The following is a 13686-nucleotide window of genomic DNA, read 5'->3' on the forward strand; positions in this document are numbered from 1 at the left end:
GAACTAATTTTAATCTCAACGGGATCTAAAAAGCTAGAACTTGTGTGACCCTCAATGATTCATTGATACAACTAGCAGTGGGTTTACATCTCCATATGATTCGAGATCTACAAGTCCCTTATGTGAGCATACCCTATATAGCTCCATTCTTATTAATCAACTCATTGATAATAAGAATGTCAGAAAACTCAAGTCTGATAGTACCCAATCAGTCATGTGAAACGTCTAGCAGCATCGCTTACATGACTCCCTAGGTATCAAATGATAATGCCTGCATGAACCAATCAATTATGCTTAGCTTACAGTACGGTCCCTTCAACTCATATATCCTGACCGATTCGACAACCATTGGTTTATCAAGAATTTTCATTGAATCGATAACTATGTGTCATGTCGTAGTTGCATCGAAGGTGTAATTCAAGAAACCCCTTTCTTAATTACCACCTACTCTGATCAGAGATTTCAAGCTACATATGCATGAGAACACATAGGATATCCATACCCGTAGGTAATCGGTGAATCCCCGACTACAATGCATCGACTCCTATATGTTTCGTCACAACACCCAACATTGCCACCTGATGACCCCAGATGAGTTGGTAAACAATTCAAAGTGAAGCACTAGCATATAGAGTCTCCATGTTGTCTCGGCTCATAAAGACTAATGGTGTACAACCATAAACTAGGACTTCTCCACTCGATAAGTGAGAACCACTTGAAAAGTTCTTTATGGAGGATTGTTCAGTGCACTCTACAAGGAGCACCTATTTGCAGGCTTGGACATCTCCATGTCCCCTACTAATGAAACATGGTACTCACATCGCAAATACTAGTCTCAAGCTTGAGCTGCCTTTACCCTTCTTTATGGCGGCTAAATCAACTAGGAACAGTTTAGAATATACAGTATTCCAAATATGAGTTTCATGATAGTCATCACATGACCATCTCATATTCTTTCTATTATTTGTATAATCAAGGGCTTTATCTATGCGGCTAGCATGGGTATATTGATAAAGATGTGACAAATTAAATAATCTCAAATATTAATAAAATAAAGATTGTCATAAAAGAGTTCTCTCAAGGACCATCGACCAACACATTGGCTCGATGGGCTCTAACAATCTCCCACTAGAGTCAACTACCAATATTCTTCAAACCCATTGATTCGCAATGCTTTTCGAACAATGGTCCTGGTAATGGCTTAGTTAGTGAATCGGCAACATTATCTGCGGAGGAGACTCTGTCTAATGAGACCTCTCCTCTTTCCACAATCTCCCGGATGATGTGGTATTTTCTCAGTACATGTTTGGATTTCTGATGAGAACTTGGTTCTTTTTCCTGAGCAATGGCACCGGTGTTGTCGCAGTACACCGGGACTGGATCAACTCCATTAGGAATAACGCCCAACTCTTGGACAAAATTCCTAATCCAAACAGCTTCCTTTGCAGCATCGGATGCAGCAATATATTCTGCCTCAGTGGTTGAATCCGTAGTGTTTTTTTGCTTGGAACTCTTCCAACAAACAGCAGCACCATTGAACATGAATACAAAACCGAAAGTTGACTTCGAATCATCAACATCGCTTTGGAAGCTAGAGTCGGTATAGCCTTCCAATTTTAGTTCTCCACCCCCATAAACCAAGAACATATTCTTAGTCCTTCTCAAATACTTGAGAATGTCTTTCACGGCTTTCCAGTGTGGAAGACCAGGGTTCGATTGATATCTACTTGTAACACTTAAAGGCCACGTTAGGACGTGTAGATATCATCGCATACATGATACTACCAATTGCAGATTCATATGGAATGCGTGTCATCGCCTCTATCTCTGCATCATTCTTGGGAGACATGGACTTGGATAGAGACACGCCATGACACATTGGTAGATGTCCTTTCTTAGACTCATCCATCGAGAACCTCTTCATGATGGTATCGATGTATGTGGACTGGGTAAGAATAAGAAATCTTTTCGATCTATCCCGATAGAATTGTATTCCCAATACAAAAGATGCTTCACCCAAGTCCTTCGTCGAGAACTTACTCGATAACCATACTTTAGTTGATTGCAACATTCCTACATCATTCCCAATGATTAGAATGTCATCAACATAAAGTACCAGGAATGTCATAGCACTCCCACTGACCTTGTTATACACACAGGGTTCCTCAGGATTCTTAGTAAACCCAAACTCTTTGATTGTACCATCAAATCTGAGGTTCCAGCTCCTAGATGCCTGTTTGAGACCATAAATAGATCTATGAAGTTTGCATACTTTATGCTCACTTCCGATAGATGTGAACCCTTCAGGTTGAGACATGTAAATTTTTTCCTTAATATCCCCATTAAGAAAAGCTATATTCACATCCATCTGCCATATTTCATAGTCATACCATGCGGCAATGGCTAGCATTATACCAAGTTGCAGAGCAAGGAAATAACTTTGGAGATTATTTTAATGTTATTAAAGTGCAAAAAACCAAAGCATTGAAGGAAATGAAAGAAAAATAAAGAAAAAAGGGCACAGAGTAAGCACCTCAGCGCTACAATTTTAGCGCCTCAACGCTTGTTTTACGAAAGCGTAGCGCTTCTGCACTACAATACAAGCACCTCTGCGCTTTTTTTCACGAGCTTCAGCGCTCCTGCGCCTCTTCATCAGCCTCCAGTGCTCCCTGTTTCGTATGTATAGCGCTTCTGCACTAAAATCAAGCGCATATGCGCTAGTATCGGATTTACTGTAGTGACCCTTACCTGTATCACCTACTGAACAGAACTTATGCATGCAATTAACTTAATTAAACAGATATCAAAATAAAACTGCGGAATCCATAAACATTACAACCCCAAGTAAAGGAAACTGTAATTAATCCAATAATATACAACCAAATCGAATAGTTGTATAAACCCAAACAACAGTAATAAAACTTAAGCGAAGCTCCAGTTGGTCAACCACTGACTAGCCCCTCCTGGATCCACCCTCCTCATCCAATCGCAAACCTGCCCCATGGAATAGGGTGTCCAAAAAAATACAGAGTACGAGTCGTGAGCATAAAACGCTCAGTGCGAGAGTATGAGTATACATGCATGCAAAGTGAACTCCCTATAGACTCGAGGTCAAGGATCAGATAACAGAGACAGACCGGGCCCTGGTATGTAGCACGCTGTGCCGTCGCTTCAGGAGGTGGCTCCCATACCGAGATAACCGTGGATACACCGGACCCAAATCGATGGAAGTCCATCCACTAACAGGATAGGGTACAACCCTACTAACAGACATCTCGAAGGAGATACAGCAAGATGCAAATGAATGCAGCATAATATCATGGCATATAAATCATGCAGTCACATAATACATGCATACTCAGTCAGGATATCTCGAACAGTACTTTCGTACCTCAATACAGTGCAAGCTCTACCAACTCTAGGTCCACGCCTATAGTCTGCTCTACACTGCCAAATGATACTACTATCATCAAAGTGCTCTAAAAGCCTTAACTAAGCTATTGCATACTCCTAAATATTTATAGGAAGCAAAAGCTATACCTTCGTCCATCGTTAGCCCTTTGATGTCGATGCCTCCAGAACTTGGGCACAACTCCGCTACGACTACCGAACGCCTCGCCGACCTCCGGACCAAGCCTAAGAAGACTAGAACAGCTCCAAAAGGACTAGAAGGGAAAGGAGAACTCGGAATTGGCACTTGAAAGTGAAGTCTCGGCCTTCTATTTATAGACAACGATCGGAACTTCCGATCCTTGATCGGAACGTTCGAACCTCGATCGGAACGTCCGATCCTGCCATCGGAGCTTCCGAAGATCCTGATCTGCCACGTGTCAAAATATCACTTATTGACTCCGGATAGGGGTGATCGGAGCCTCCGGTCTTGATCGGAGCTTCCGATCCAACCACACGTCATGCCTGACGTAATAACATCGGTGCCTCCGATCGCTCATCGGAGCTTCCGATCCTGTTCGGAGCTTTCGATCGTGCCTTCGGAGCTTCCGATCCGTCCAATACCCAATTCAATTAATTAGCATTAATCCTTTAATTACTCAATTAGGGTACGGGCTACTACATTCTTCCCCACTTAAGATGTTTCATCCTCGAAAACAGATCTTAAGTACCGAATGCAAATACAGAAATCAGAAACATTCTTTATTCAAATCAAACGTTTACAGAGTTTGCAACTGAATACAACTTTAAAGAATGAAATCAAAACAACTCAGGATGGTCTTTACGCATCCTGTCCTCAAGCTCCCAAGTAGCTTCCTCAGTGCCTCGGCGCTGCCACTGAACTAAAACCAAAGGAATGACTTTGTTCCGTAAAACCTTATCCTTATAATCCAGGATACGAAGAGGTTTTTCAACATAAGTCAAATCCTTGTCTACCTGAACCTCAGATCGCTGCAGAATATGAGATTAATCCGCCACATACCGTCGCAACAGAGATACGTGGAACACGTCGTGAATACTGGATAGATGCGGTGGCAAAGCTAGTCGATAAGCCAAATCGCCAATGCTCTCCAAGATCTCAAACGGACCGATAAATCTGGGAGACAACTTGCCCTTAAGGCCAAATCTGAGAATCTTGCGGAAAGGTGACACTCTCAGAAACACTTTCTCCCCGACCTCGAACTGCAAAGGCCTACGCTTGATATTAGCATAGCTGGCATGACGATCCTGTGCAGTCTTAATCCGTTTCTTGATTTGATCAACAATATCTATCGCCTGCTGGATAAACTCCGCTCCCTTAGCCTGTCTCTCCCCCACTTCTTCCCAGAAGAGTGGAGTACGACAACGTCGCCCATACAACGCCTCAAAAGGTGCCATCCCAATACTAGTATGATAGCTGTTTTTGTAAGCGAACTCGATCAACGGCAAATGATCCTGCCAGGCTGAACCAAAATCCATAACGCACGCTCTAAGAATATCCTCTAACGTACGGATAGTGCGCTCTGACTGACCATCGGTCTCCGGATGATAGGTTGTACTCAAACTGAGAGTAGTACCCATCGCACGCTGAACACTCCCCCAGAATCTAGAAGTAAACCTGGGGTCCCGATCGCTGACAATGCTCACAGGCACTCCATGAAGTCGGACGATCTCCTGAATGTACATCCGTGCCATGCGATCCACAGAGTACTCTCGGCTATAGGCAATGAAATGCGCTGACTTGGTGAGTCGGTCCACCACAATCCAGATAGCATCACAGTTCCTCGGGGATACCGGCAAATGGGTCACAAAGTCCATAGTGATAAACTCTCATTTCCATTCAGGAATAGGCAGACTGTGAAGCAAACCTCCAGGTCGTCGGTGCTCTGCCTTGACCTATTGACACACCAAACATCTCGAAACAAACTGATAAACGCTGCGTTTCATTCCCTTCCACCAGAAACGAGTACGTAGATCCTTGTACATCTTGTTGCTCCCAGGATGAATACTCAACTTAGTGCGATGCGCCTGAGACAAAATCTCCTCTCGCAACTCTTCATCCTGCGGAATCACAAGCCTACCAGACAAACACAGAAAACCATCTGACTAATAATGAAATCCAGATGAGCTACCCTCGTTAGCTAGACGAGCTAAACGCTGGGTCTTCGAATCAGACATCTGAGCATCTCGGATCCGCGAGTACAAGGCTGGCTCAGATAGTATCGCAAACATCTGGATACTCTGCATACCTTTCTTATGCTTGAAGGTATAACCTGAAGTACAACAGTCACTGATCGCACTAGACATCGAACAAGCCTGAAGTGCGGATAGTCGCACCTTGCGACTCAAAGCATCAGCGGTGAGATTAGCAGCTCCCGGATGGTACTTAATCTCGCAATCATAATCCTTAAGCAAATCCATCCAACGTCTTTGCCTCATGTTCAACTCCGCCTGAGTGAACAAATACTTGAGACTCTTATGGTCGGTAAAGATCTCAAATTTCTCGCCATACAAATAATGACGCCAGATCTTCAAAGCAAACACAATGGCTACTAACTCCAAATCATGGACTGGGTAGTTGTCCTCGTGAAGCTTCAGCTGTCTAGAAGCGTATGCGATCACATGCCCATTCTGAGTCAGGACACAACCTAACCCCTGAAGAGAAGCATCCGTATAAACTACATACCCTCCAGATCCTGATGGTAAAGCCAACACAGAGCAGAAGTCAACCGCCGTCGAAGCTCACGGAAATTCTCCTCGCACTCGGAGGATAACTCGAAATCCACACCCTTGCGGGTAAGCTGCATCAACGGTCGAGCTAACTGAGAGAAGTTCAGAATGAAGCGACGATAATACCCTGCTAGACCCAGAAAACTACGGATCTCAGCAACTGTCGTCGGACGCGACCAATTAAGTACCGCTTCAATTTCGCTTGGATCAACAGAAATCCCTTCCCTGGATATGATATGGCCAAGAAAGACCACTCTATCCATCCAGAACTCACACTTGCTCAGCTTGGCGTACAACTGCTCATCTCGAAGAGTCTGCAGTACCAACCGCAAGTGAGAAACATGCTCTTCCGTATTACGCGAATACACCAAGATGCCGTCAATGAAGACCACGACAAACTTGTCCAAATACTCCCTGAAGACGCGGTTCATCAAATCCATGAATATAGCCGGCGCATTAGTCAAACCAAATGGCATTACTAGGAACTCGTAATGCCCATAGCGAGTACGAAATGCAGTCTTGGCTACGTCCTGATCACGGACTCTCAGCTGATGATACCCAGATCTCAAATCAATCTTGGAGTAAATTGACGTGCCCTGCAGCTGGTCAAACAAGTCATCAATACGAGGCAACGGATACTTGTTCTTCACAGTGACTTGATTCAGCTGCTGATAGTCAATGCACAGCCGCATCGACCCATCCTTCTTCTTCACGAAGAGAACAGGAGCTCCCCAAGGAGACACACTAGGACGAATGTAGCCCTTGTCTAAAAGATCCTGTAGCTGATTCTTCAACTCACGCATCTCTGACGGAGCCAGACGATACGGTGCTCTAGAAATAGGCGAAGTACCCGGCATCAACTCTATGCCAAACTCGACTTCCCTAGCAGGAGGAAAACCCGGAATCTCATCAGGAAACACATCTGGAAATTCATCCACAACAGGAATGCTCTCTATCCCAATACTCTCAGCGGACAAATCAACTGCATAGATATGGTAACCTTCCCCGCCAGACTCTAGAGCTCGACAGGCTCTCAAAGCTGATACCAAAGGCATCGGGGGTCGCGCTCCCTCACCATAGAAAAACCAGCTCTCACTCCCTTCCGGATGAAAGCGTACTAATCTCTGATAGCAGTCCACTGAAGCTCGATATGTAGTCAACACATCTATTCCCAGAATGCAATCAAAGTCGTCCATCGCCAGGACCATGAGATTCGCTAACAGAATGTTCCCTTCGAACTCTAAAGGGCAACCCATCACTAGACGCTTAGCCAAAGCAGATTGGCCCGTCGGAGTAGAAACAGACATCACTACGTCTAGTGTAATGCATGGTAACTTATGCCTCTTAACAAAACGTGCAGAAATGAAGGAATGAGATGCACCAGTGTCAATAAGTACAAGAGCAGGTATACCATAAAGTAGAAATCTACCTGCGATGACTTTCTCATTCTCCTCCACAGCCTGATCATGTCTCAGGGCAAACACCTGGCCAGAAGCTCGTGGCTTCAAATGAGAACTCCCAGCAGACTGTCCCTGTGACCTCTGCTGTACGGTGGCCTGTGAACCCGATCCTGAACCAGAACCAGAACCGCCTCCCCCAGATAGTGGACAATCCCTCCGGATATGACCAGTCTCTCCACAACGGAAACAAGTTCCAGAAGCTCTACGGCACTTGTCGGATGGATGGTTCTTCCCACAGTGATCACACTTGTCCTTCTTACCGAAACGGACAACACTTCCAGAACCAGAGAAAGAAGAAGATCCAGACTTCTTGAAAGTTTGGGCACGGGGACCCAAAGAACTAGCAGGCCTCGACTGAGGGAAAGACCTGTTCCGCCGAATGCTATCCTCCGCCTGGTGACAACGGCTCACCAAACCCTCGTAGGACATGTCGTCGCCAACCGCCACACGGTCATGGATCTCAGGGTTAAGGCCCTGAAGGAACAGATTATACTTCATCTCTGAGCTATCAGCAATCTCGGGGCAATAGGATAGCAGATCAAAGAACCTCTGCTGATATTTATCGATAGACATGGCTCCCTGTCGCAGACTCAGTAGCTCGCCTGCCTTCGACTGACGGAGTGCAGGAGGAAAATACCGCTTTTGGAAAGCTGTGCGGAACTCGGCCCAGGTGGCCACTCCTCTTGCCGCAACAAAAGGTGCAGAAGTAAACCTCCACCACCTGCGCGCACGCCCATCCAGAAGATAGCCAAGGGTCTCCACCTTCTGCTCCTCGGTGGATTGGAAAGTCTGAAAAGTCGTCTCCATGCGGTCTAACCAGTTCTCCGCATCCTTCGAAGACTCACCTCCAACTAAGGGCTTAGGATCCATAGCTAAGAATCGACGCACAGTTGTACGCTCGTCGTCATGATGACGATGACGCCGTTCTCGACGAGGCTCCCGGTCGGCATCACCCCAACGCCCACCAACACTGCCATGAGAACTCTAGTTGTCACGATTTGACATCTACAAAAATACCTCAAGATGAGACTAAATCCCAAGAAATCTTTTGCATGCTCTGATACCATAAATGTAGTGACCCTTACCTGGATCACCTACTAAACAGAACTTATGCATGCAATTAACTTAATTAAACAGATATCAAAATAAAACTGCGGAATCCATAAACATTACAACCCCAAGTAAAGGAAACTGTAATTAATCCAATAATATACAACCAAATCGAATAGCTGTATAAACCCAAACAACAGTAATAAAACTTAAGCGAAGCTCCAGCTGGTCAACCACTGACTAGCCCCTCCTGGATCCACCCTCCTCATCCAATCGCAAACCTGCCCCATGGAATAGGGTGTCCAGAAAAATACAGAGTACGAGACGTGAGCATAAAACGCTCAGTGCGAGAGTATGAGTATACATGCATGCAAAGTGAACTCCCTATAGACTCGAGGTCAAGGATCAGATAACAGAGACAGACCGGGCCCTGGTATGTAGCACGCTGTGCCGTCGCTTCAGGAGGTGGCTCCCATACCGAGATAACCGTGGATACGCCGGACCCAAATCGATGGAAGTCCATCCACTAACAGGATAGGGTACAACCCTACTAACAGACATCTCGAAGGAGATACAGCAAGATGCAAATAAATGCAGCATAATATCATGGCATATAAATCATGCAGTCACATAATACATGCATACTCAGTCAGGATATCTCGAACAGTACTTTCGTACCTCAATACAGTGCAAGCTCTACCAACTCTAGGTCCACTCCTATAGTCTGCTCTACACTGCCAAATGATACTACTATCATCAAAGTGCTCTAAAAGCCTTAACTAAGCTATTGCATACTCCTAAATATTTATAGGAAGCAAAAGCTATACCTTCGTCCGTCGTTAGCCCTTTGATGTCGATGCCTCCAGAACTTGGGCACAACTCCGCTACGACTACCGAACGCCTCACCGACCTCCGGACCAAGCCTAAGAAGACTAGAACAGCTCCAAAAGGACTAGAAGGGAAAGGAGAACTCGGAATTGGCACTTGAAAGTGAAGTCTCGGCCTTCTATTTATAGACAACGATCGGAACTTCCGATCCTTGATCGGAACGTCCGAACCTCGATCGGAACGTACGATCCTGCCATCGGAGCTTCCGAAGATCCTGATCTACCACGTGTCAAAATATCACTTGTTGACTCCGGATAGGGGTGATCGGAGCCTCCGGTCCTGATCGGAGCTTCCGATCCAACCACACGTCATGCCTGACGTAATAACATCGGTGCCTCCGATCGCTCATCGGAGCTTCCGATCCTGTTCGGAGCTTCCGATCGTGCCTTCGGAGCTTCCGATCCGTCCAATACCCAATTCAATTAATTAGCATTAATCCTTTAATTACTCAATTAGGGTACGGGCTACTACATTTTCACACACTCGGCATGTTGTGTGTGTTTTCGAATTTTTATTATTTAATTAATATTGTAGTACCTAAAACTCAATCTACTAAATCACATGCATTAAATTTAATAAATATTAGAATTATTATTTTTAAGTTTAATTGATTAAACTCTTTATGTGAATTACGTGTTAATAAAATATTTTATTATTTATTCAATGATTTTATTGTACTAACTATTTAATTAATGTTTTTAATTGTTTAAGTTTATTTGTCAAAATGATTTTTATTATGCAATTTAATTGTTTTAATATTTTAAAGGTTTAAGCTTGCATATTTAAAATATTTTAATTAATTGTTTAGTTTATTCTTTTAAATGATTTTAATTGTTTAGTTTACTCATTTAAATGATTTTAACTGTTTAGCTTAATTATTTAAATACTTTCGATTGTCTAACCTGTTTAGTTTAAATAACTTAAGTTTAGCGGTTAGTTATTTTAAAATATTTTAAATGTATAGCTTATTTATTTAATACCTTTTTAATTGTCCAAATCATTTTAAAGGTTTTTATTTCCGCTAGTGTATTTATTTAATTTTCTTTTAAACGTTAGTCTAGTTTTTTTAAAATTATTTTAATCATTCCGCTTATTATTTAAATATTTTATTTATCGTTGTGACATCAAAATATTTAAGTATTAAAAATCAGCATTTTTCAAACCCGATAAATAGAATTTGAGCATTTAATTCTTAAATTTTCAAATTTGAGCGTTTGCGGAATTAGGGCCAAACACATATAAAATGCTATGTATTAAATTTTGGTTATTAAGTCCTTTACTCACTTAATCAATCTTTTGACTTGACCCATTAAGGATACTTCCTGCCCAAATCTCACGGCCCATTACACGATTCCCTCAGTCCAAATTCAATCGCCCTAATTTGAATTCCCCTCCTCCAAGCTATCGCGATAGCAGACTCCTTCCCCATTTTTCCATCTGCCTCACTTCAATCGGCCCTCCCATTTCCTTGCTTCCCAGATTTTCGCCGCAGCTTCTCCTCCTGTCCGGCGTGGTCTATCCTGGAGCCCGCTATTCAAGCTTATTTCGGCGCAGCTCGGCCACGGTCACAGCTCATGCGAGCTTCCCCTTCCCTTTGTTTCTTTGCTTTATATCGATTAAGGCAAGATTTATGGTTCCTTTGGCCACCAAGTAGATTTATATGATGTGTGCTTGTTTTCTTGCTTGCATTTCATTTTTTTAGAATTTAGGAAAGCAGTTCGGGTCTTTTCTGATTCTTGATGGCTCGTTCTAGCACTTATTTTGTTGTTGTGATTTTCGTTTGAATTTCATTTCTCATTTGGCGTATTGTACTCTCTTGTGTCCGTTTCAAGTTATTTATCTTATGTTGATAAATGTGAGTAGTTGTTTCTATCATTTGATCGCACCTGGTTTTTGTTCGAAACTTCTCTGTTTTGGGCGTTTCTGATTCATTTTGTTGTGTGGTTTTGGATGGTGATTTAGAGGCTACCATGGGTGAGAATGTAGCTCACATGGTAGCATCTAGGGTGTGAGAGTTGGCTACAAAATGTTGAGGTGAGGGGCTGTTGATTGAATGCTAAAGGAAACGGGTTTTCTGGGATTGGGAAGAGTCTTTCTCGGGCTGGGAATCTGCTCAAGAACAGGGGCTTACGTGAGCTGGGGAATGGCTCGAGATCAAGGGACTATTGCTCGGTATTAAGGGTTGTGCAAGTCTAAGGAGTGGTCTAGGTCACTGTTTAAAGGTCGTTAACATGGGAAGTCAAGGTCTAAGTGTTTGGAAGGAAGAAGAGTTTTCGAGCAGATTTTTGCCTAAGTGTTGGGGGTTGTCCGGTTAGGGTCGTGTAAAACAGTGTTATACCCATGTTTTGGCTAAGGGCACGGGTTTGGGAATATCCTAGGATGTTAGGGAGACGTCGTTTCAAGCGGAAATCAATTCAGTTAAGGTTTGATTGAGTTCTAAGTTATTGATTGTTAAGGCGCTGATTTTTTTATGTTAAGTGTTGCTGCCCGGAAACATTATTGCCACAAACTATTGGATAAGATTTGTATCTCGAGGATGACTTCCTAGTTAAGTATAGAGTGCATGAGAACCGTGTTTTCAAGCAGAAGTCGTTTTGTCTAAGTGTTGAGTAAGTTATAAGCATTTCAAGTGGATTGCTCGGGATATGTCCTAACTGCCAAAAAGTAAAGTCTAGATTCTTAGCTATGGTTTGCCACCTAAATCACCATCCTTGTCAACCAGCTTTCATCATTTATTTGTGAATCGAGTAATCGAGTAAATATTTTCAAATAAAGTCATTTCCATAATTTGCACGCTGAATCTGTGAATCAAGTTAAGAAAGAATGAAAGAAAATATTTTATGAACGAAGTGAGATGATTGTGACTACATTTATCACGTGTTTGGACGAGTTAAGAGACGTCTTAGATTTCCTTACCAAAATATTCATTTGTTTGGATGAGTTAGGAGACGTCTTAGATTTCCTTACCAAAATATTCATGGGTTTGGACGAGTCGAGAGAAATCTTGGCTTCCCTTACCACTCACAGGGCAAGACGAGTTGGGAGACATCCTGACTTCCTTGCGGCATAGTGCACTACAGCCATGATTATGATCGAAAGTACAGGGTCACAATCAAGGATCTAAGTTCACAGCTACAGTTACAGTTTATATGTTCACAGTTCAGTTTATCAGTTTACAGCTTATATTATCAGATTACATTTCAGTTTATCAGTTCTCAGTTTAGTCCCTTCAGTCCTCATATTCAGTCTTGCTATGCATTTGCAGTTTAAGTTCAGTTTCAGTCAGTTAGATTCAGTCTTGCATGCGATGATTTCAAGTTACTCTCTTTGCTAGAGGTTCAGTTAAAAAAAGAAAATGTATTTTCACTATAAACTATTTTTAATGGCGTGTGCATGTATATTTATTATTCGTTATTCCCCCATATTCGTTGGGCTCCTAGGCTCACTAAATCTACTTGGTGCAGGTATAAGTTATTATGGAGATCGAGGGGCAAGACTATCGAGTGGACGGCGATACGGGCACGGCACATCCCTCCGACCTATGCTAGTCTTCCGCAAAAGTTCATTTTAACCTTTTATAGTTTTTTATTCTGTTATTTGGATTAATGTAAACGTAAAGATTTATTGATCGTTTTTGGACATGTAAATATCAAATTATATGATTTATGGACGTTTGGAAGGTCGAATCTTTTTCTCTGGTTCTCATTCTTTTCTCGGTTTAGTTTATTTAGTATTGTTGGTCGTTTTTTTTTAGTTGCTGTCTGTGACAGACAGGTTTGACTATAAATAGATAGGTCATGCCAAAATTTTTTGAAAAATACGCATTTTCATTATTAATTAATTTAAAATAAAGGTCAGTGTCGTTTCAAATATTTTCCTAATTTTTTAGTGTTTGAATCCCATTAAGAACTATGTTTTAATATTTTTGATATTATCTTTTACCTTTTTCAACTAGGAAACTTATACTTTAATTCTATTACCAATCTTAGTTTGTTTTCTTTTATATATTGTAAAGTTTACATTCATTATAGATTATTGAATTCAGATTATTATTTATTCTATCAATTGAAATTCTCTCTAGAATTTTGTTCAAAGTTTTACTTTGTTTTTCAAATCAAACTTATCAAAT

Source organism: Henckelia pumila, chromosome 3 (assembly GCF_033568475.1).
Source record: "Henckelia pumila isolate YLH828 chromosome 3, ASM3356847v2, whole genome shotgun sequence".
Lineage (NCBI taxonomy): Eukaryota > Viridiplantae > Streptophyta > Magnoliopsida > Lamiales > Gesneriaceae > Henckelia > Henckelia pumila.